This window comes from Rhyacophila brunnea, unplaced genomic scaffold (genome assembly GCF_057557595.1).
Source record: "Rhyacophila brunnea isolate RB1 unplaced genomic scaffold, BYU_Rbru_1.0 scaffold_20, whole genome shotgun sequence".
Classification (NCBI taxonomy): Eukaryota; Metazoa; Arthropoda; class Insecta; order Trichoptera; family Rhyacophilidae; genus Rhyacophila; species Rhyacophila brunnea.
Window position 1 is genome coordinate 8,341,661 of NW_028232860.1, and position 24,200 is coordinate 8,365,860.

The following is a 24,200-nucleotide window of genomic DNA, read 5'->3' on the forward strand; positions in this document are numbered from 1 at the left end:
AAGAAATACTAAGGCTGGCCGCACACTAGGCAGCCACACTAAGGGGCAGCCAAGTCTTGCAGCCAGTTGTAGCAGCCAGCAGCAAATGTCACCAGTTCTTGGATTTTGAACAAAAAAAAATGAAACGTTGTTGGATTCACCCCCTGCTTCTCGAGCGACACTCAAAAGGTGTATTTGAAAGTTAAGTGTTAAAAAACATCCATAATCTTTTTTAAATATGCAAGAATGTCAGTACAGTCATTTAATGAGCTGTTGGATAGTTTTCCAGAATCAATCATATGAACTGTTATACAAGGTTGTATAACTCCCAAAGAAAAATATTTGTCACATTGAGGTGTATGTACATAAAACAAAATTGTATATGTTTAATTTTTTTACAAATTGTATAATATATCCCATAGTGCTTTTCGATATTCTACTTCTCTAATCAAACTCTCTGCATCAAAAGACATCATACAATTTGTCACAAAATACAAAAAACGCCTGGCTGCCGCGACAAGTGCGCGAAGATTGAGGCAGCCACATACATTTTACTCTGTCGAATTTGGCTGCGCAATCGGCTTGTTTCGACTGTCTCCCACAGCCAACGACATTTAGCTACCTAGTGCAATTGCTTGAATATATTTTAATTCAAATTCGAAAATCATGTTGGCTGTCGCTGCCAGGCTGCGGGAGACTGGCTGCCTAGTACGCGGTCTCCTATGTGTTGGTCGCTGGATACTTTTTGCACTTGTCGGAAAACTATTCTTCCACTATGCAAAGAGCCTATTGCGCGACGGTTAGGGGAACTACGCCTCAGTTAAAAGTGTGTGCATTCATACTTTGCCTTTCTCTAACCTTTACGATAGGCCGTGAGTGATGCAATACCATGAGGTCACGCGGGCTTTCTCACGGTTAATTTAAAACGACTTTCATATTGTAATCTCGTTAAAAAATAAAAATAAGGATGGTTCAAAGTCTTAATGAAATCATATTATTATATTACAAATGAATGTAGGTACGCGATTTTTACACTTTCACGGCTCAATTCTTTTTATATTGCGATCGATGCGTTGGACATGCCTGACCTATTATATTATATTGTTTGATTTTTGGATTGTCACCATACATTCTTCCTCGTTCTATCCTCGACGTTTCGGGCTCATGGGAGAGACCATTCTCAAGAGACAATGTATTTAAATGTACTGTTAGTTACCTATATAAATTTGAAAGCCACTCTCACGTCAACGTCACCTATTTGTTTTAAAAGTTGAATACATATCGATTTAACTGCCTTCTAGGTATGTGGGTAGGTACAATGCGGGATGAATTACCAATGATTTGCATAACATCATTTGGTAGCGATTTCACACTGGACAGAAATATGCCTGGGAGGTACCCATATAAATTTGGAAGGTGGGGTAAGAATACGGACATTGCACAATCAAATAGTGAATCTGCATTACAAAATGATTTTCATCTATTGCTAATAAATGTAACTATCTAGTCATCTTTTCACCTTCATTGTTAGAGATCAGCGACGTCCCTAGACGAAATGCCGCCCCTAGGCAGTACCAAAATGCCGACACATTTGTTTTTATACAGTTCTTTTTATCATCCTTTCATTACTCCAATATCTAAGAAATGTGTTGTATGGATACATTACTAACAAAATATAACTTACTTGGAATTGGGTATGCCTATGAATTATATGTTAATAAATTAGCTTTTTATTAAATTTGTCTGATTCGTGCATATTAATATGATAACGCACTTTAACGATAGATAAGCATAATAAGATTAAGTATTTTTGTTTTTAAACAACATTATTTTCATGGTTAGTTTTATCAAACTTATAAATAAAAACACTTCTGTTTAAATCGAACATAACGATACAACATGTCATATTTTTTAATACAAAAAAACGCATTATCAAGGTTCCATCTACACATGAATCACAAGGCAGAAAAAAAGTAATTTTATTTCGAGTGTTTTATTGTTCAATAATTCATCTCTGAAGATGGAGATAGGGAACAAAATATATTATTCATGTATGGCCAGGCCTTCTGTTATACAAAATGGTTACAAAATATTAATGTTACTTCAATATTTTTGATTTTTTCATTCATACACGGAGATTATTTTAGTTAAAGTCATGCATGCAGGAACACAATACGATAGAAATGTGGATAAGAGAACTTGGGACTGAGAATTTATAATATCCCATGTATAAGAATGCAATGTAAAGAATGTCATTAAAGATTATGTTGGCATTAAGTGGTTAGTAGTCTATACAAAAAACTTGACGATGTAAATACTTGAAAAAAGACGTGTTATAATTAATTCAGTTTAGAAATGATTCATAACACACATAATTATCGTTACTGATTTTAAGCCGTTTAAACCAGGGGTTCACAAACTTTTTCGTCAAAGGGACAATTTTGAAATCAAAAATATTTGGCGGGCCGCCCTTTCTTTTGTATATATTTTTTGTTTATAAAAAACATGAGGCATTTTTTTTTTAACAAAATATTTTCTTATTACTCTTATTATATACCTACTTAATATTATATTAAAAAATTTTCACCATGCGATTTATGTAATTGTTTGTTTGAAACTAAATCCTGCAATCTAGACTCAAATTTTCTGGACCATTCATTCTTGCCAGAGGAAAGGTATTTAATTATTAGTGTAATTTTTAATATGCAATAATATGAAGAATAAAAATAATACATATTTAATATGAATCTCGCGAGACACATATTGTGAAAAGCTAGTTTAAACTGTAAAAAAGTGCTATGTTTTAACAGTGCCTCTTTTGCCTGTGTTAACTTTTAGAACGAGATAGACAATTGTGAAAGTTTAGACGGCTAACTTATTGTAACAATTATAAACTTCAATACATAAATATGATAAACCACCCTCAATAGCCGCCGATAACCGCGTTTTCTATAGAATATACCCACTGGAAGGCCTCTAAATACCATCCACAGGGTGTGGGCGAAGATACGTGATGCTAGCATGAAATGGGAAGCTACGTCAAGAAGATTGGCAAACGAAAGTAAATATTGGTGGACTAAGAAGAAAAAGAATATTTACTATTGTCAACCCAATGCTTACGGGCCCTTTTAATTAATTTTTAATTAACGTGTTAATTTGCATTTGAAAAGCAATTAGCAAAAACACAATTGCATTGGGTTAAATATTTATAACAATTAGGTAATTACAAACGTGTTGGTCTATTTATATGAGTTAATTATTATATAATATACTTATTAATGAAAAAAATACTGTAAAAATGTTATTAATAATATATATATAATTTTGTAATTATAAGTAGTAAACATTTAAAATATTTAATTCAAGATGTTCACAACATGATATGAGGAAAAAAATAAAGAAATATTCATAAAAAGTACACGGAAGCACACCGAAAGAGCAAGGTCAACCTTATTTTAAAAATAAAATATAAAAATACAAATGTCCACCTTAAGTCATCCTCGCATTTCCACAAATTGGAGGTTATATTAACAGATTTTGTTTTACGAGAAATGGTCGTTGGCCATTGCCCCGAACCCGCGATTCACGTTTTCAGAGACAGCTACTCAACCAAAAACCTGTGGGTATTTTAATATTATAATTTTAATTATTTCTGTACACATTTATTACTTACCTACTTACAAAATATTTTTTTCACCAAAAGAAGCACATTATAATATGGATAATTATTCTACTTTTAACTCTATATATTATATATCTCATAATATAATTTATATACAATAATATTTTAGTATGTATATTAATTAGGTAGCTACTTTTTTTCTTTCTGGAAAAATATTTTCAAACCTTTATTAAAAAAATTATTTCGGTAAAATAAGTAGGTACCTAAGAATAAAATAATAATGATAATCGAAATATTTTTTTTGTATGTGTTTTTATTTTACTTATTCAAATCACTTTATATGAACAGGGTAACTATGTACCGATATATTAAAATAAAAGTAAAGAAATCAACAAATTAACTACCTATTAACCATTAAAAATTTATCCAATCGCAATTAGATATGACGTGTAATTTGAGCTCGAGAAAATTAAATGATGGATAATGCTCGATCAATAAGCTAATAACCAATCCTCATAAGCGTCTATTAAAAGTAACTAATATAACGGCCATCTTTGTACATATCTTTGAGAAGAGAGTTTAGAGAAGAATTTTTGAGACTGTTCAAGAAAGTGGCATTTTGAGGTCAATGTATAATGGTGTACACACTTTATGGGGAAGATCACGTGGCATATGAAAATACAGAGACTGCGCTGGATTGACCACGTGCATGGATTCCCGGAGAATATACCAGTGAGGCGGGTTATGTACGCAACCCCCAATAGCAATAGAAGACCTGGACGCCTTAAAGCAACTGGAGTCTCGGAGCTGCATTGCTCATGATGAATAAAGTTTTTAAAGGAGCCCAAGAGCAGCCAAGGGTTGTAGTGCCATAAATGATGAATGAAACGGCCAAGATCTACACTATATTTCAGAGTAAATTAAGAAATATATTGGCTTATTTTCCAGACAGTTACTTAAAGAAATACAAATTACAATAGTGATGACTGTATTTACTAGACATTGAGTGGGTAATTATTTTTTATACTTACTAAGTAAGCTCTGTCTTCAAAATAAATTCAGCAAACTGAATAATAAAAAGTTTGTCAAACAAAGTGAAAGTTTAATTATTTCTTATTTTCGTAAATAAAATAAAAAAAATCATTATCAACTCTGTAATCAAATAAAGCGTGCCCGTAACTCACGACTTTCGTAACATTTCAGGCACAGTAAATATTGTTACAAACAGATAATGGTAAGTTAGTAAGTATTTTTTTACAAGACTGAAACTACAGAAAGGTTGTTGTTGGGTTACGTCAGCGTAAACCAAATATTTTTAATTATGGAACCCTTTTATGTTTTGTACATCGTATCAAAGCTACAGGTTACAATGAAAACTTTTTGGCTCGAGTGTCTCCAATGACATATTAAAGTGTCTCGAAAAATTATTTTACTTAAGTATGTGATTTTTTTAAAATAAAATTCGATATTTTTTCATAATTAATTATTGATTACATTCTATCGCAGCTATTCTTAACAGTTAACACTTTAGCGCGTTTCCGTTATTTTTATTGGTCCAAATAAACAAGGAAGGCATTCTATACACAAGGCAGTTATCGTTATAATTTGATTAGTCATGTCACTGCGATTAATGTTGAATTGATAAAAATATCGATACGTTAAGTTTAGGCATAGCAATCTCAACATACAAATACCAATTTTATAATTGTTTTATCTTTAAAATCTAAACTTTAAATAATTTTAATATACATACAGCAAAGTAAACTTTTCAATGTAAGAGACCGATATTAATATACTACTTATTAATAATTTTTGCGTAATTTATTTACTTCAACTTTTTACGTAAGTACTTATAATATAATCTATAAGAAGTAGTTATTTAACAAAAGTGTTAAATTGTATCGTACAAAAACCACCAACCCTTGTGGAACCCCTAATTTTACTTCGCGGAACGTACTTTGGAAAACGCTGAGTGAAGTATACAGAAGCTTACGTATTTTATAATTATTATTTATTGCGACTTTCCCAGTAAATTAAATTTACTATGTAAATTGGATCTACGTATAAAAAGCTCTCAAAGCTCTTTTTTTTTGAATTGACATAGTTAATTATATTTGCAAGCAGACCTATAAGCAATTTTATTCCCGTATATCTCAGTTATATAATTATTATATGACGAAGGTTTGTGTAGTGAGATAGCTCAAATAACCAAACTGCACCGCGATTTCCTAACTATCGTCTCGTGTGGCACCAGACGATAGTTAGGAAATCGGGCCCCTGTTTTGTTGTGGATTGGAATACTAATATATTATCGGCAATATACCCTTGATCCATGAAGTACCTATAGAGGTGTGCTAACAGCTCTAATACAGGCTTGTGAAACGTACACTTTTAACGTAAGAGAGTTCGAAAAATGAGCAGCGCGGTGTGGCATAGAAAGGTGGATGTTAGTCATAATGCATAAAATCATAAAAATGTGTCGCCAAAATTATAAAAAAAACAACGATCGGGAAAGGTTGAGTCGGCGAATGACGTAGCGCTGAATAAAACAGTCATACAGCGTTGTCTGAGGCCAGTGGTAAATTAAGCTATGTGGATAACTGAAGAATTTACAAGTTTGGAGGCACCCTTATGAAAAAAAATTGTGTGCGATAAATCGCTATAAGGTACTGGTGGTGGCGTGCGATGAATTTTCTTAGAAGGAAGCTGTGAAAAAATACATATTATATTTTTGTTGCATATTATCCACCTAGATTTTTAGAAAAAAAAAATTTTAGTGTGTGGTATTGCATCGTTTGTAGCTCTGGTATATTATTCTTACATTTTTTTTTTCCAACCATGTCCGATCCTAATAGGATCATATGGGCCTCCACAGAGTAGAGGTTTGTATTAACAGATTTTGTTTTTTACGAGAAATGGATGTCAGCCACTTGCTCAACCTATTAGGTCCATACCCTGACTCACACACAAATTGAAAAACAATATGTGTAAGTACTTGCCAGACCCAGGATTTGAACATGGGACCCACGGCGTGATAGTCCAACGCTTAAGCCGCACGACCACCGTGGTGTATACTTACAAAATTTACTTAATATTTATATTTATTTTACCATACAATCATTCAATACAAAATAATATCTAAATAAAACATTTTATTAAGTAGTAATTTATTGGGGATGCTACGAATCTACAGCATCTATGTACCGCACGCCACTGGTATTGAGATATTATTGATAGTTATGTTGCTGGAATTTTAGTAAAATCTTTGAATGTTTTTTTAGACGCACATTATTAATCTCAATCATTGATTATACTCGTACCTAGGTACTGAGCGGTTACTTCATCTGGTTCGTAAAAGAGCACCGCTGAGCTAAGGGAGCTTTAACTCTTTAAAACTCGATTATTCGACGAATTTGACAAATCCAGCAGAAGTGGAGTATACGTTTTATAACTTTGCACTTTTTTTGCACTCTTTAATAATATACTGATACGCCCCTTTGTCTGATCACGTAGCATAAAATAAGATCAACTGATATTTACTTGTATTAATGGCCCACATGCTCGTCGTAGGTCAAAATTGAGTTTTTATTGTATTTTCAAACAATGCTCCTGGACACTCCTTAAACGATGTAGATAATCTATTTATATAATTTTGAAGCCTTATTATTCTTTATATTTATTTCAAGCATTTGATGACTGCATAAAGTATTTTTGTCACATAAAATAGTATTCTTTTAAACCTCTCGCTCTAATGTTTTAGAATATAGTCATTTTTCTGTACATGAATGTGCAGTGGTGTTAAGATTTTTTGAATAATAAAATGCCTAATTCTTGTCAAATTTGGAATCACAGAGATTATCAATATAATTTTTATCGTGAATATTTTACTAAAATTATCTCGTCATAAATTATACTATTGGTTTTATAAATGCGTTTAAAAATTAATAAATGTAAAAAATCTTAACACCGAAACCGAAATATGACTATATTCTAAAACATTAGAGCGAGAGGTTTAAAAGAATACTATTTTATGTAACAAAAATACTTTATGCAGTCATTAAATGTTTGAAATAAATATAAAAAATAATAAGGCTTCAAAATTATATAAATAGATTATCTACAATGTTTAAGGAGTGTCCAGGATCATGGTTTGAAAATACAATAAAAACTCAATTTTGACCTACGACGAGCATGTCCCCCCTTAAAGACAGTAGGCATATTTCGTAAAATATATTTTTGGAATATATTACACAATTTTCATCCTAGAGCTATAATGCAAAGTTATATAGCATATACTCAACTAAGGGTGTAAATCTATACCACAATACTGAACAGTAGTATATCAACTTCAGCTGATGACGATTGGAATTGTTACTATTGTATTATTCACACGTAAAGTTCTTCTGCTCAGTGAGCATGAATATTGTTTTACTTTTAAAAGCGTTGTAAAAATAAAAATGTTATATTAATAATAGTATCCTTGATAATCAGCGACTGATAAAAATGAAACATTATTATCCAATTAGCATACCTGGAGTCGTCTTCATGGTTCAGTTAAATACATTTGGGGAAGATATTGAGGTATGGTTTGACCATTGACTATGATGCACAATGATTTTAATAATATATTCAGCAGGTATATTATTATAAATAGGCCTGTCAAATTATCTATAACTTAGATATTTAATTATTATACTTACCTAAATAAAAATAAAGGTTTATTAGTGAGTATTTATTATATACTTACTATTAATTCTTCAATTCGTATTACATACATAATAATATGTTGTAAGAACTTTTTATACCTATTTGTATGCCTGTCGTGTGAATTTTCAATGTTCACTGTATTAAAAATAACTACAGAAACAAATAGTTTCTGGAACTATATTTTTACAACGTTTTTCTTAGGTCGTATTTTTATTATTTGTCCGGTACAAATCTTGCAATCGATTTTTAACTAACTTCCCGACTAGCTAGACATTAGGAACTTTTAGAATATATCAGAACACAATGCCAATGCATTTTTAATACTTTTAGCCATCTTTAAGTAGAATTGAATTCATTTTTAGTTAATTCTGTTTTGTATGAAAAGTTATTTCGATACCATTATTGGTTGTTTAGGGGTCCTAGCAACTAAATTATTAAATAATATATACGCGCGTTACTATGGAAATCAATATGAAATGACATTTCATTATTCAATATTTCTATCAAGTACAATTATTTTTGATCGTTTAAGCAAGTCAAGTCAAGTTTATAATATGATTCAACAGAAAATTTAAAAACGTAGTAAGTATATAAAAAGTTCTTTTTATCTTGTAATTATTTCAAAATATACATACAGTAGTATTTATTATTATATAATAGTATTATGCATAATTGTTTAAGGTTGGTTGCCAAAAGTTGGTAAGTCTCGAAATCGTGCTATGAAGTAATTGCAATTTCAAAGTTTGACGTGTCCTCTATAATCAGGCATAATGCTAATTTCTTTGTATTTAATGTGCATGTTCGATAATATGTCGGATGATATTTAAGGTGATTCATCAGTGAAACGGCAAATAATTTTCAACCATAGGCGCGACGAAATTTTGCACTCGCTCCCATTCTGAGAGAGAATGTAGAGCTGGAAACACGTAATTTTGCTTCGTGATAGCGACGGCCGTAATAATTCTTAAATCGTGTAAAGATAACTTTAAACCTTACCCATTTACTTTAAAAAGAAAACATGTCAATGTATATAGTATTATTGTTACTGATAAAACAATAAACAGAACATTAAATGGACACATGTTGGATTTATAAGACAAATTATTTTTGGTTTGACATGCCTCATTTGCACCCGCGACCCGCAATCCGCGCATCGCCTAGCGACGATCTTTTTAGACCGTGTCTCAATTGATCTATGGCCTTAATTTTCTTTGTAGCATACATATTTATATATGAGGACATAATCCATTGTTAACTCTAAATATTTAAAATATCAACTTACCCGCTTTTGGTAGCAACCACACGATTATAATAATATGTGAATACGAATAATCTTTATTTCGGTAAATAAAGTAAAGGCTTGTGTAAAAATCTATGATTGATAATATTATTATATTAAACTATCGATAGATACAAATAAATTCTACGTAATATGTGATTATTTTTAAGTATATACTTAAAAATATCAATTCGCACAGTCATATCATTGAAGACCATCGCTGTGACATGACATCTGACAAAACTCCATGGTTTCGGCTATTTGAAAATCAATAACTCCGATAAACCTTGTCAATGCAGGGGTGTGACCTCCTACCTCATTCTGGGGCGATGCTATAAGAGCGGTCTACATGCTACATTGGTGACGTGACGTAATAGGTGAGAGACGTGACAATGGAAATAGCATGACAATATGCTTTACTTATAATCATAATCGTGGCGTTACTGTCAAAAGTTGGTAAGTCTCGAAATCATGTTATGGAGTAATTGCAATTTAAAATGTCCTCTGAAATCAGGCATAATGCTAATTTATTCGTGCTATATGTGGATGTTCTATATGAATGATGACCTTGACACATAATCCATTGTTAACTCTAAATACTTAAATTATCGACTTACTTACCAACTTTTGGCAGCAACACCTGTTGGACTATTGAAGTGAAATAAATAAGTTGGTAAATTAAAAAAATATATGAATGACTGACAATGCCTATAGTAATGATAGACTGATTCAATCGGCATTGGCTGGCTGGACACTAGTTCTTTAGATATACGTTTTATATTACTCAATTTATACATTCGAAATACGAGTACTATTAAACGTAACACAGACCTCCTGTGGTTATTTCAAACGCACCGGAAATGCGTTAACAATAATTAATTAAAAGATCCTAGATTGTAGTTGCCTACTTCTTTTGTACGAGTCTCATTAAAACACCTGTAAAACCCACTTAAAATAAATAACATGTTTAACTGTTGGAACTTGACATATTAGGGAGTGAGCATTTATTTTGTAAAGCATTCTATTTTTTATTGAAATCTTGATTGTATATTATATTCTAACACGTCCATTGGTTTTATAAAATGAAACATACTTATTTAATACACGAAAGAAGGGTAGAAAATAAAAGAAGAATAAATAAGATAATGGAGAAGAATTAAAACGCATATAATATAGTTTTTGTGAATAATAATAAACTTAGAAAATAACAATTTAATTATATGTATAAGGAAATTTAGGTTGTCATTTATTAATAACTATGGGTGACTTAAGTAGGTACAAATTACACGCCAATAGTCTGCCATCACACATATTCTATACACAAGGCAGCTATCGGCGGCTATCAATGGTAGTTTATCATATTTTGCGGTAGGTAAACTGCAGAATATAATACAGAAATTGGATATTATATTAAAGCACACATAAGACTAATAATTAATGTTCATACTTTTAAGACTTTTACAAATTCCGTTATATTAAAGAGAGTAATATTTTGTTAAGATAACTAAATTTTAAATCAAGTTAAATAAATTAACAAAACTTAAATATTTTAGGAGTTAACACTTTAACATTTTTAATATTTTCAATAATGTATTAAATTTACTCATAAACATACTCGTTGAAGATAGTGAATAACAACTGCTGAACCAACTTTCTGTTACATTTACCGTTTAACTGGATTTAGTTTCGACAAAATAATAATTAGAAAGTCAAAGTATCCGGCGTACATAATACTCGAGAAGCGCGACAGAACTTACTTGTAACAGATACTGCGTTCGCTAAAGAGGGCATAGATAGACGTTGTATCAGGGACACAGAGGTATACCTAGCTCGGCACGGGCGACTCACAAAAGGCTGCCGACCCATTAAACCCTCGGCATTTGTACAACAAAAAGCATGACATATAAAGCGGGGAGGGCGGGCGCCTCGCCGATGCGAAGTAACGAGAGCTTTTGTTGTTCCTGAGGCAGCGTGTTTCTATTGCGTCAGATTTCGATACTCTTCGAGGTAGCTGTACTAAACTATCCTCCCGCGTGTATTTCTGAGCGCCCGATATATTATTGTATTTTACATTACACGTGTTGGCTGTTAAGAAATCAACATAATAACAATTTTGAAATTCATTGTTTGGTAAATTACCTAGAACGAGAGTATGAGAAATGAATATGTACCTAATTAACGTTTTATTATTTATTATTATATATTCGACCATGTCCGATCTTAATAGGCTCATATGGGCCTACGCAGAGTAGAGGTTTGTATTAACAGATTTTGTTTTTTACGAGAAATGGATGTCAGCCACTTGCTCAACCTATTAGGTCCATACCCTGGCTCACACGCAAATTTAAAAACAATATGTTTACTTGCCAGACCGAGGATTCGAACCTGGAACCCACGGCGTTATAGTCCAACGCTTAAGCCGCTCGGCCACCGTAGGTGTAAAACAAGGTTTTGTTAAAGACAAAATAATTTTAATTATATTATAATATACATAATTTTTGAAAACACTTCGTAGAAAATGTATTAACCAATAGAAAAAATCTTTTTGAAAAAAGTAAGACACCCCGCAAGAATCGAACCTGCATCTCTCGGGTTTCGCGCCCAGGCACATAGATCACTATGCTAAAGGTACCATACTTAATTACGACAATGTTTGACTAACGTGTCTCATAATACCTACTTTCTGAAGCGTTTTCTAAATTGAGATACTATTGGCTATATATTTTCTAAGTGTGTGTTGATAACTACAGTATGTAAGAATACATAAGAGAAGGTCAGTCGGATATAGCAACGGATAATAATATCTACACATCCTAAAGTAAAGGAGTCGCAAAAATATATTATGAACAATCTCCACCATACGGCCGTACTTCAACTGATGTCGTACCCAGTCAATAGATTTATGGGGTTTGATGTGAGTTACCGCTGTGGGAGTCGTCGACGTGTCGTAAGTTATGGTGTTGAGGATGATTATGAAGATGTCGGTACGATAGTATGTTACAGTAGTTATGTTACAATACTTATGATAATGTTCCGAGCTCCGAATCTCGGTACAATGAGATGTTGTGCGGGACGATACGGAGATTGAATAGTAACAGACCGGAAACGTATATTTGAGTGAAATTTCCGATGAATTATTATTCGCTATTTATAGAATCAAAATATTATTCTTTTTATTGAAATAATAGAGTCAGCAATCTGGCGTTTACGTCAATGGATAACTGACTAAAGAATTTGTTATTGAGGTCAGCTCTTTACCGATTTAGCTATAATTTGATAGTACGAAAAATAGATATTTAATTTGGAATTCTATGTCTCTATAGATCCATTATCAAACCTGTTTCTAATTAAGGAGTTATATAGATTTTGGCTCAGTTACTTAATTCATTAATTTAATATTTCTATGGACCACATTGTTGTTAAGATGACGTCCATTGGGTTTATGATCAATTTTATAAAGATTAGGAATGCATTATTCAAACTAGCAGCTCGTGCGAAGCGATATCATACGAAACTTAGCGGCAAAGGGTCGGCGTCTTGCTAACTTCTCCCAAAACTTTTCCGGGACTTCCTTTTTCGAATAAAGTTACGAATTTGCAGTTGCCATCAAAGTGCTTGGTAGGGAAACGAAGGGGAAGTCGCAAACTCGTATCGTGGCAGACGCAATGTGTTGGTATCTAAAGATCACACGCTGGTAACTACATGAGATAACTTTCAGCCTGCCTACTTAAGATAATCGGTTTTCTAGTCATATTCATATACAGGAAATGTAAGGAAAATAAGCAGCAATAATGAATTCGATCAACGTTAAACTTTTGGTTAAATTCAAAATTAAATATAGTGCCAAGAATCGTTATCTTGAAAATTACAGATATTGTTTCAGATATTTTATTAATCAATCGATTTCTTGGTTATACCGCATTATGTCCTCATAACCTTGTTTTGTTGAAACAACCAGTAATCAGTCTCCTTTACTAGTCTCCTTATAAAATAATTGAAGAACGCGTCTCGTGCATATATAATATGTAAGACGTCTTTCAATTAGAACGCATTTGTATGGTGGGCATGGCCCGTCTTAAGGGAAGAGCTAATTTGGCTCTACCCTGGGAGCCTAGGCTCAGGAGGGCCCGGTATGACAGGTAGACCGGATACTTAAGATAAACACGCATCACAAATTTACACTAATAGTAAAAAAAATTCGAGGGTTTTTGATTATTGATTATTTGATTATAATTTAAGTGGATGCATTCATAAACACAAGAAATCTCTAAAATATACAGAATACCCTTAATTTAACCTCGAACACCATTTGGAAAACGCTACTATAGAGCATAATACTGCGTTTAACCTTAGTGATAGGTAGAGGGCCTGCCAACGATCCTAGTTTGGAGGATCGCTTCATGATGGTAAGACATCTATGGAATGCAGAACAAGTACCTCCCACGCGCACCATATCTTGAAATCTTGATTCTCTTTCTAACGGATTCTATAATAGTAATCGTTGTTTCAACTCCGTATATGGGTATTAAATGTATCGGTTTTTAAACGAGTCAGAAGCAAAAATACATTGTTGAGAATTCTCTGACAATACGCCACCGTATTACCTACAAGGTACACACTAAGGTTATAACCACGTGTTTCTGCTTCGGTAAGTTAAGTAGGTATATAAAAATAATAGTGTAAATTGATTACTTGCATTTATTTATAGAGATCACTTTTTACAAAATAATTGTTGATTACCTTTTACCGTTTATCTAAATTTGTCTATCTCTCTGTCTTTCTGAAAGAAGATATAAGTAAGAGAGATCAAGACAGGGAGATGATGTATGAAATAAAAGGGATAAGATGCACAAATTCTAATAATAAACTTAAATGCAAAAAATGAGTATTTCACTTTTAATCGGATTGTGAAAGAAAGCAAATAATAGAATACTGTCATAATAATTTGACAGATGCTTACAGTAAAATAGTATATTGAACATGATAGATTGATCGTAAGATATAAATACGTATGCAATTTGATAAGTTTATAATCAAAATAATTTATGTCGTAGAACTAAGCGAAATTACAGAATGTTGACAGGTGCCTGGTAATTTTTATAGTTAGATAATATTGATCAAACTACTTTAATTAGCGCTTTGTGCACTTGATTCGCTGTTAACCAACGAAAATGTCATAACAGCCAAACAGGTGATACTTTGGTCTACTGAATCAAATGAAATCTAGTACCTCTCCTGTCGTACAACAATTATGATATACATGATGTTGATCTGGCCAATATTGATTGACCTGGAGCCTTATGTTATAACTTGTGACATGAAGTCACCCGAGGACATGACGTAATTGTGACGTAACCTCAATACACGCATCGAGGCGAGCCGCCCAAGCACACGGCTCACCATAGATATTATTATGCTGAAACACCTATTTGTGTATGGGGACAATGAATAACGCCAGTATTTGAGTAGCGTTAATTTCTCGAATGCTATTATCACTCCGGTAGCACGTCACAATGATGTCATATGACGTCATGTCGACCGGGCGACTTCAACTTGCAAGTTACAACATAAGGCCCCTGAAGACCGAGATGTTGATCTCTTATCAAGACCGTTAAACGTAAGCTTGATGTCCTTATTCAAAAGAAAGATATTACGTGCCATATAGTATGGGCACATCTTAAAGGAGACAAACGGCGTATATGATAATATAACTTAGATATCTACAACCTCTGCTTAACTCTTAATTGCATATGTTGCCCTTCAGCATTTAACTGTATTATTCTTTATATTTTTTGAGTGAATGAAATTTTATACAAAAAATCACAGTTCTCTGCAGTCAACAAAGTATGCTGACAAAATAGTTATAGTTTTTATACACATATTGTGTCACTGTTAATTTAATATTTACCATTACATATTGTGATTGATTAATAAAGTAAAATGTATCTACAGGTTAGGGTTCCTATCATGCATTTAAGGGTTACGGGTTATGTAGCAAGAATAGACAAAACCCAATCACCAATGGACATCCTGGATGGCAAACTGGAAGGTTCAGACTCCGTATCAACAAGGATGCTAAAGTGACCGGTGTAGAAACCTAAACCACTTAGCCCAGAATATCGGATGACGCCATAAATGATAGTGAATAATAGTAATTATGTTTGATAATTTTACTGGTAAATAAGATTGTAAAGCAGTTTGCATAAAACACTTGCATATTATTAATAATAAAATCAGTTAGTGGCATATATTTGATGATATGAATTACGTAAATTAAATTCAAGCCTCCTTATAAAATTGCAACGGGGGTGTTTTAGTACTGAACGTTTAATACCGTCCATATAGAAAATGCTCTGTGAACATATTCATATAGCCAGCCAATATGGGGAACACATTGCAAAGAGGGGAGGAAAACGCCGCGAAAATTTTGCGCGCGACACTTCCAAGTGGGTGATATAAAAAAATATTTTATTTTATTTTCAAGTCTGTGCGGGGATGGTTTTGACAATATTGGAATGAAAACGATTCACGAATGTTATGTGAAAACAGAAATGTTTAAAATTATATTTTAAATACCATAATTTTTATAATAGGTACATTTATATTTTTAAATAATAATTTATAGATATATTATCAGTACTATATTATATGAGTGACACTAACTTTTTGTCTTTAGATATTTATATGTACTAGAATACAAAAAATACATTTAAAATTACTATATATTTTCAGCCGGGGTCGATCCACTGCTGGATGAAGGCCTCCCCCAGCTCCCTCTACTTTTCTCTGCCACGTACTTCCACCAAACCTGACAAGTTCGTCAATCCGGCGGGTTTTGGGGCGCCCCTGTGGCCGCTTAGTGCTCCTTTGGTACCACTGACTGACTGTATTCGTCCAGCGGTTGTCCGTTCGCCATGCGATATGTCCGGTCCACCGCCATTTTATCAATTTGGTGACCTTTATCACATCTCTCACTCATGTGTGCTTCATTATCCATTGGTTTTTTCTGCGGTCCTTACGCGTTATGCCCAACATGCACTTTTCCATGCCACGTTGCGCGACTCTCAATTTTTGGATCTCTCGTGTGTTGAGAGTCCATGTTTCGCAAGCATACCTTAGCACTGATAGCACACATTGGTTGAATACTTTACGCTTCAGGCATATTGGATGGTCGCTCTGGAAGATAAATATTAAGCGCCCGAATGTACTCCATGCTAGCTTGGCTCTTCAAGCAATCTCGTCATCTATGCCTCCATCTACAGACTTATTACTACGGAATTATTATATATTCATATTTAATAAAATGATTAAAAAAAATTAAATTAAGGTTACTCAAGTAAGTAATAGCATTATAATGATTTACCAATTATAATATTAGATACCGTAGTTGTTAAACACTATTAGGAAAATGGACACTCGGGCCGGTAGATAATTTGTTTTAAAGGGAAAAAGAAAGTGTATTTAAATCTCATTCAGTCCATGTTTTTCTTCAAATTTCTTGATCGATGTCTACCCTTCATTTGGGGTATTTAGACGTCAGGCGGCGCCTCAAAGAACTTCTGTCACTCTCCAATCTTCAGACGTTTAGAACAAAAAGGTACACGTGGCTGAATCAGGTCTAACGTCGCTTCTTCACCTTAAAAATGGTGAGGTGATGCATGCTACGCATCCTTGTTTCTTTAATACTTCTGAATTCAAGCAACGTCACACCGAGGGTTCACTCCAAACATCCGTTTTCGAAGCATATTATACTGTTACTCTGAGCCTTAATGATGTCGCATGACTTACTAACGTAAAGAATTAGGTATAATACTAATATACCCGATAAAACTCACCATCAAAGCAAAACGTGATGAATAATTGTTTTTGTAACAGTAATATATTCGTATTTCTATATTATATCAGTGGCGAAAGGTGACGTTATGCTGTTAAAATCCAACATAAATCCAACATAAACTTAGTCATATATAATTTTGAAAAACACTTTCTGAGAGAGTGCCTATATTATAACCAATAGAAAAAAACTTTTTTGAAAAAAAGTAAGTCACCCTGACGGGGAATCGAACCCCGCATCTCCAGGATGTACGCCCTATCCGTCGGATTTAACCAATATGCTAAGGCGAGACATACTAATTGCAACAAAATTTAACTATTGGTCAATTTTAATTCCTACTCATCATGATTTGGAAGAACGCTGATGAGTAGGTATTAAAATTGACCAATAGTTAAAATTTGTCGCAATTAGTATGTCACGCCATAGCATATTGGTTAAATGCGACGGATAGAGCGTAAACCCTGGAGATACAGGGCTCGATTCCCCGTCGGGGTGACTTATTTTTTTCAAAAAAGATTTTTTCTATTGGTTATAATATACTCTCTCAGAAAGTGTTTTTCAAAATTATATATGTGTAATAATCAGAATGATATATTCTTAAATCTTGTGAATTATTCGTTGAATAAAAGAAATAGTCAATTATAAACTTAGTCAGTCAAACGTGTTTGTTTTAATTTAACTAAAACTACAATGTATACATAGTGTTTGTTTGTTTTTAAAATACAAATAAACATTGCCGAATCCAAGCCATAGTAGATAATAATCAAAAAATATTTGTTTATTCAAATAATTTTATAGATAGAAGAATATTGTTTTTCGATTATGGTTTGGTTAGACAGGGTTTAGTGAATTTAAAAACAAAACAACATCTGCAATATGTATTCTTAATTCAATGAAAAGAAATAAGTATAACTATAAAAGTGTGCATTATTTTTCTCGAATCATCCAAAGCATACCTAAACTACTATGATATTATGGCTTGGGCAGGGTTTAATTGAATTTTAAAAACTAACCAGCACCATCTGCAAATTGTATTATTTAGTTCAATGTAAGCAGATAGGTAAATATCACTGACAAAGTTTAGTGTGCACTATTTATGTCGAATCTTAACAGCCTACCTCCACCCCTCGCCTCTGATATATTAATCTAATTAAAATATAAACATCTATGTAAAAGTATTGAATCTAACATTTTTTAAATAATATGGTACGATAAAAAATAGATTCCAATATAGTAAAAAACGCAAACTTTCGTAATATAGGTACCCTAAGTCTAAAGCAAGTATCAACTTCACGTCACGTATGACAGGAGAGCAATACGGCGGTACGCGTTGTCGGGGTTTTCGCGAGGAAATAGAAAATCCCAAGCTGAACAGCGCCGGTAGCGTCGGTAGCGTCGCCAGGCACTCCAGTCCGGAGGCACTAGAATTCACCTGCTCTTGTCAGGTTATTCCCATATCACTCCGGCAGCAAGATTACTCCGCTAGCGTGGAAATTCGCAGAAAACTTGGCTGCTTGGTGATTATTATTAATACGATATATTGAGAATTTATTAGAAACCACCTTGTTAAATACTTGATTCTTAATAAAAATTAATATAACTATGTAATTCATCATGAATAAATTCAAGTGCCTAATGTCATAATCTTTATGGCAGCTGTAGTATATAGCTAGTAAGTATTTTCTACATTATGTGACGTACGTTCAATTATGCGAATATAATTTGGAACCGATTTCGGTGTTTGACGACTTGAATTTATAAAATTATCACTTTGCTGACACTTATAATATAGAACATAATATTATAATATAGATAGGTATGTAGGTATTATTGGAACCTTGGGTAGGTATAACATCTCGATTAGGGCTATTGTATTGAGACACTACTAGTACTATACTATCGTAACGTCATCTATTTTTTCTAAATAATGTACTTAGGTTATTTTTTTCATTGGTGATAATACATCTCTCTATCGAAAAATCATGTTTAGATATATCTATATTAATTTGTAGGTCAATATATTTGTTTTATTGTTGGTATTCCGTATTGCAACACAATTTTTGATTCTGTTTTTAAATATTAAATAAATATGAAGTGATAGTATCCTAATATTAAAAATAAATTAACCCACTTAGTTATTAGGCTATATATATATTAGGCAGTAGATTGTGTATCTCAGGTCTGGAAAAATTGACAGGTTCACGGAAAATTTACCGCAGGTCCATGGTAATCTAATTTCATGATATTTTTTATTATATTTATATGTATTATGGTTACTAAATAATTTTTAAATATGACCAAAAGCATACATATTATGCTTTTGCTGTCACATATCTTTCCTTTTATTATGACCTTGAGTTAATTATATTTTTAATTGTAGAAAAAATGACCGGAAACAGTTTGCAGTTTAACAGTAGTTAAACCTCCTTTTCTTTCCCTTTTTTTTCATTGGCAATGTTATCAGCCCATAGAAGCTTTCTGATTTTTATTTATTTTATTTTTATTTTATTTATTAGGTAAATAAACAGTTACATATTGATTACAAAAATATAAAATATAATAATGAAAAGTTATTGCAACCAGAAAAGTTTCCATGTATACATTATAATATAGTTAAGCCTAACAAGATAGAGAGTAAGAATAATATAAATATAAAGAAATTACATAAGAAAATTACACGAGAAAAATGAGAAAGAATAATGAATAATTAAATTATATACAAAAAAAGTAACATAAATATATATATATATATATCTATTTAAAGATAATTTTGGAGATAGCGCGTTTAAATGATTCTGAAAAGATGAAGATTAGGAGTCGTTAATTTACATTGTTCTGTAATATCGAGATGATTATATACAATCTTGAAACCATTATGAATAATATCAGTAAAAGTAGGCTAATATAAAAATATCTATGTGTTCTTTTTTCAAGTTTAGATGTTAGGTTATATTTAATTAATCGAACGGTTAAAAAAAATTCATTTAAAAAAACCCCTGTTAAGAAACCACCTCAGAGGGAGGTTACTATGCACACAAGGTTGTAAAGTCAATGCAAATAATAAAAAAAAAACATTTTTTTATAATTTTACATTGCCCTTTATAAGAAGGGGAGAATTGTAAAGCAGATGCTATTTTTGTACCTAAAACAAATGATAGCTGAATAAAAAAGCGTATCACATGTAAGTATCAGGGATTGCAATCCCGGAATTTCAGGATTGGAATACTCAATCCCGATTTAGATATCTGGATAATAGAATTGGAGAAAACATAAAATCTTACGAAAAAAATAATAATTTTCAGAATATGTGTGATAAGTTTTATTTGATACGTTTATTTTGAAATTAAGTAGATACTTATAGTTTTAAATCATTCAAAAAATATTAGGAATAATGAATGTGCAATGTAAATGAACATGATATCTGGTGCTGAGAAGCAGAAGGCGGTAAATCACAAAAGTGAAATTGTTCAGGGGAGCAGTTTTAAAATTTAAAACTGCTTTGAATGGTAAAATATAACAAATGAGACAGACAATGATAATATTCTTATTTTTTTTAAATGTTACATATCAAAATAAGTGTATCTTTTAATATAAAATAGCATTGCGAAATAAGAAGTGGACTTACTTCACTCTGCTACTGAAAATGTTGCCAGCCAAATGAAAAACTTTAATAGCACAATGAAGTAAGTCCAAACTTTAACAGTAGAATGAAGTAATTCCAAAATTTTTCATACATTGTTGTAGTCGATGACTGTCACAATTTAGAAGCGTAATGCGATAAGTCACTCTGCTACATTCTGCTTCTACATGGTAGAGAACTTACTGCACAGATTTATGATTTATCTTTAAAAGTACAACATTTTTGGACTTGTTGCAATCTGTTTCTCGTAGATATTAGTCTCATATAAAAATTGGCACCAAAATATCAATTTCAAAAAAGTGTACTTACATCTGCTTCTGATCCCCAGATATTATGCTTGTTTCAAGATTTTAATCAAAAAGTCTTAAAAATTATCTTCAAAGTACACTCCGTTTTATTTTACGGAAAAGTACTGATAAAATTTGCAAAAGAGAAAGTAAATAGCATTGATTCGATCAAACGTCTCGTAACATTAAATAAAGTCTAGTAAGTATATGAAATATAATGTAAATTACTATAGAGTTTGATATTTTAAACATTTTTTCGTTTCATTTTTCTTAAATTATCGCACAAAAAACTACTACTACGTTTTTTACTAAAGAATGAGGAATAAAATTCATATATAATATTATACAGAAAAGGCATCATATAGCCAAAATAAAATGCAGATTACGTATAAATGTAATAGATATCTTTTAATAATAAACTCATATACAGTCAATCCTATACACAAGCAAATTACACATAATTTCTTTTGCAGTTTTTCTAACGTCTTTTTTTTAATGTATCTATATTTTTTTAATTATGAAGGTTAACAATCACGACCAATCAAATGAGTGCCAATACAATATGGATGAGTATACGATAGAATTTAAATGAATAGGGGATGGTCGCAATAAAATGCGAACGTAGAAAGCATTATAAAATCAAAGTTATTAAGGATCACAATGCAAAACAAAACAACAAAGCAAGCAACAAAAGAATAGAAAATAAAGATAAAAAAATTCTAGCTATATTAGAAAAAAAATCAATTAACAATAGAGTAGTTTTCCTGTGATTATGGATGTCAAAATAATTTTGCTTTACCTAAAAATGAGACAAGAGATCAAAACAGTTCCACTAGATCATTATAATAATTCAAGATTCTGCATAGACAAGATCAAATAAATTTCAGTAAAATTTACTAATTAAGACCAGATAAATAATTTGCTTTCACAATATCGTAGGTAAAGCGGTGAACTTTCATCCGAGGGCTCCAGGCTCGCAAGGTCAAATTATATTTTATATGATTTATATGATGATATTAATAATTGTAGTATTAAAGAGAATATAATATATTATTAATTTTCGGTGCATAATACCTACTAAATTTAATTAAAAACATCTGTTTTCACATTAATCTCAAATAAAAGCATATAGGTGAGTAGTGCCAAACCTATGACATGCGTGCCACTAGTGGCACGCACGATGATTTTGCATGACACGCGAATGTTGTATTTTGAAAACAAAAAAAAAATGCATATAAGAATAATAAATAACAGATCGGAAAAAAAATAGCAGGTAAATACTCTTCAAGAATATGCATTACGTATAATGTAAATATATAATTACATAGGTCGATCTTTAAGTTTTATGCGTCAGATATAATATCGCACTAACCTCATCAGGCGGTGGAAAAAGCCGCGCCGCGAACCTCTGATTTTGATCGATTTATAATGGTTGAAACCACTGTAGCGAGAGAATGCCTCATTTGATCGAAGCAATTCTGGTGTCAATTTGTGCGTAAGTAATATTATTATAACAAACATTTTCATTTCTACCACAAAAATAGCTGTACCAAACAAGAAACAAAAACCTTGTGGAGCTTGTAGTAGTAATTCCTGCAGACAGTTTCAAAATTGGTAGACCGAAATGTACCTATGGCGTAATTAAAAAAAATTATAAAGCTATAATGTATGCTATGTTCTAGGAGGTATATATATTATAATATCATCAGTTTTAATAGGATTCTTAAATGAATCTTCTCCACGAAAAACTGCTAGGCACGTCAGAAAGTCGAAAAATAATATTTGGGAAATTTTGGCACGTGTACGTAAAAAGGTTCGCCAACCCTGGTATAGGATGCTGCAGATTTTACACTATCATAAAAATAAATACATCTAGGTTATATTGAGTTTGCCACGTATAAAAGTAAATAATGAATCCCGAAATAGCAGCATTTAAAATTACGGGATTTTACGATTAAAAAATCAAGCAGAATCCCGGTATTTTAGAAACCCTAGTTAGTACAGCCCGCACTCGCAAATATATTGAAACACACGCGGCCGTAAATTTTTCCATACGCTCTCCTATGCATAGTACGACTTATAATAAATACGCAAGCGAGACAGAGTCGGGAGGAAAATATTCTTCCTTTTACATCGGGCAGAAGAAAAAACCGTTTCATGGTTACCAAAATGGCAATAGACGGCAACAAAAGGCAGAGAACACAAAGGCTGAACGAAAGAGTCGCCGAAATTTTTGTTCCTACGCGAACTTTACGGCGATACCTACGTTCATCTCGACAGCAAACATAAAATACATAGAAGGTATTAAACTAACCCTCACAATTCTCTATAGAAAAACAATATTATTACATTGTTAATTTAATCAAAATTTTCAACATAATTTCAAGAAAGCTTCTCAAAAACATACTACTAATATATTACATAATTCTCCATAACATTTCAGAAACATATCTTTATACTCATATATTATTATAATATAAAATCTAATCCAATATTTAGTACCCAACACGGTGTACTGTTTCTAATCTTATTTTTAACTTCAAATTAATTAATAATCATTCAAATTGACGGTAATAAAATTACTGTCTATCATTACGTTTAATGTAGAGTATAATTATGCTTCATAACTTTGCACTCTGGTTATAGGATGAAAATGATGCAATATTTTTTATATATTATATTATTATCTATATATTTATTTATTGCTTGGTATTAATTACAAGTGAATATCATTCGATCTAATTTAAGGCTATACTTCAGGTGAGGCACGGTCTAAAACGATCGTGACTACGCAACGTATAGATTGTGCAAACGACGCGTGACGAAGAAAACATAATTTGTCATAAAAATTC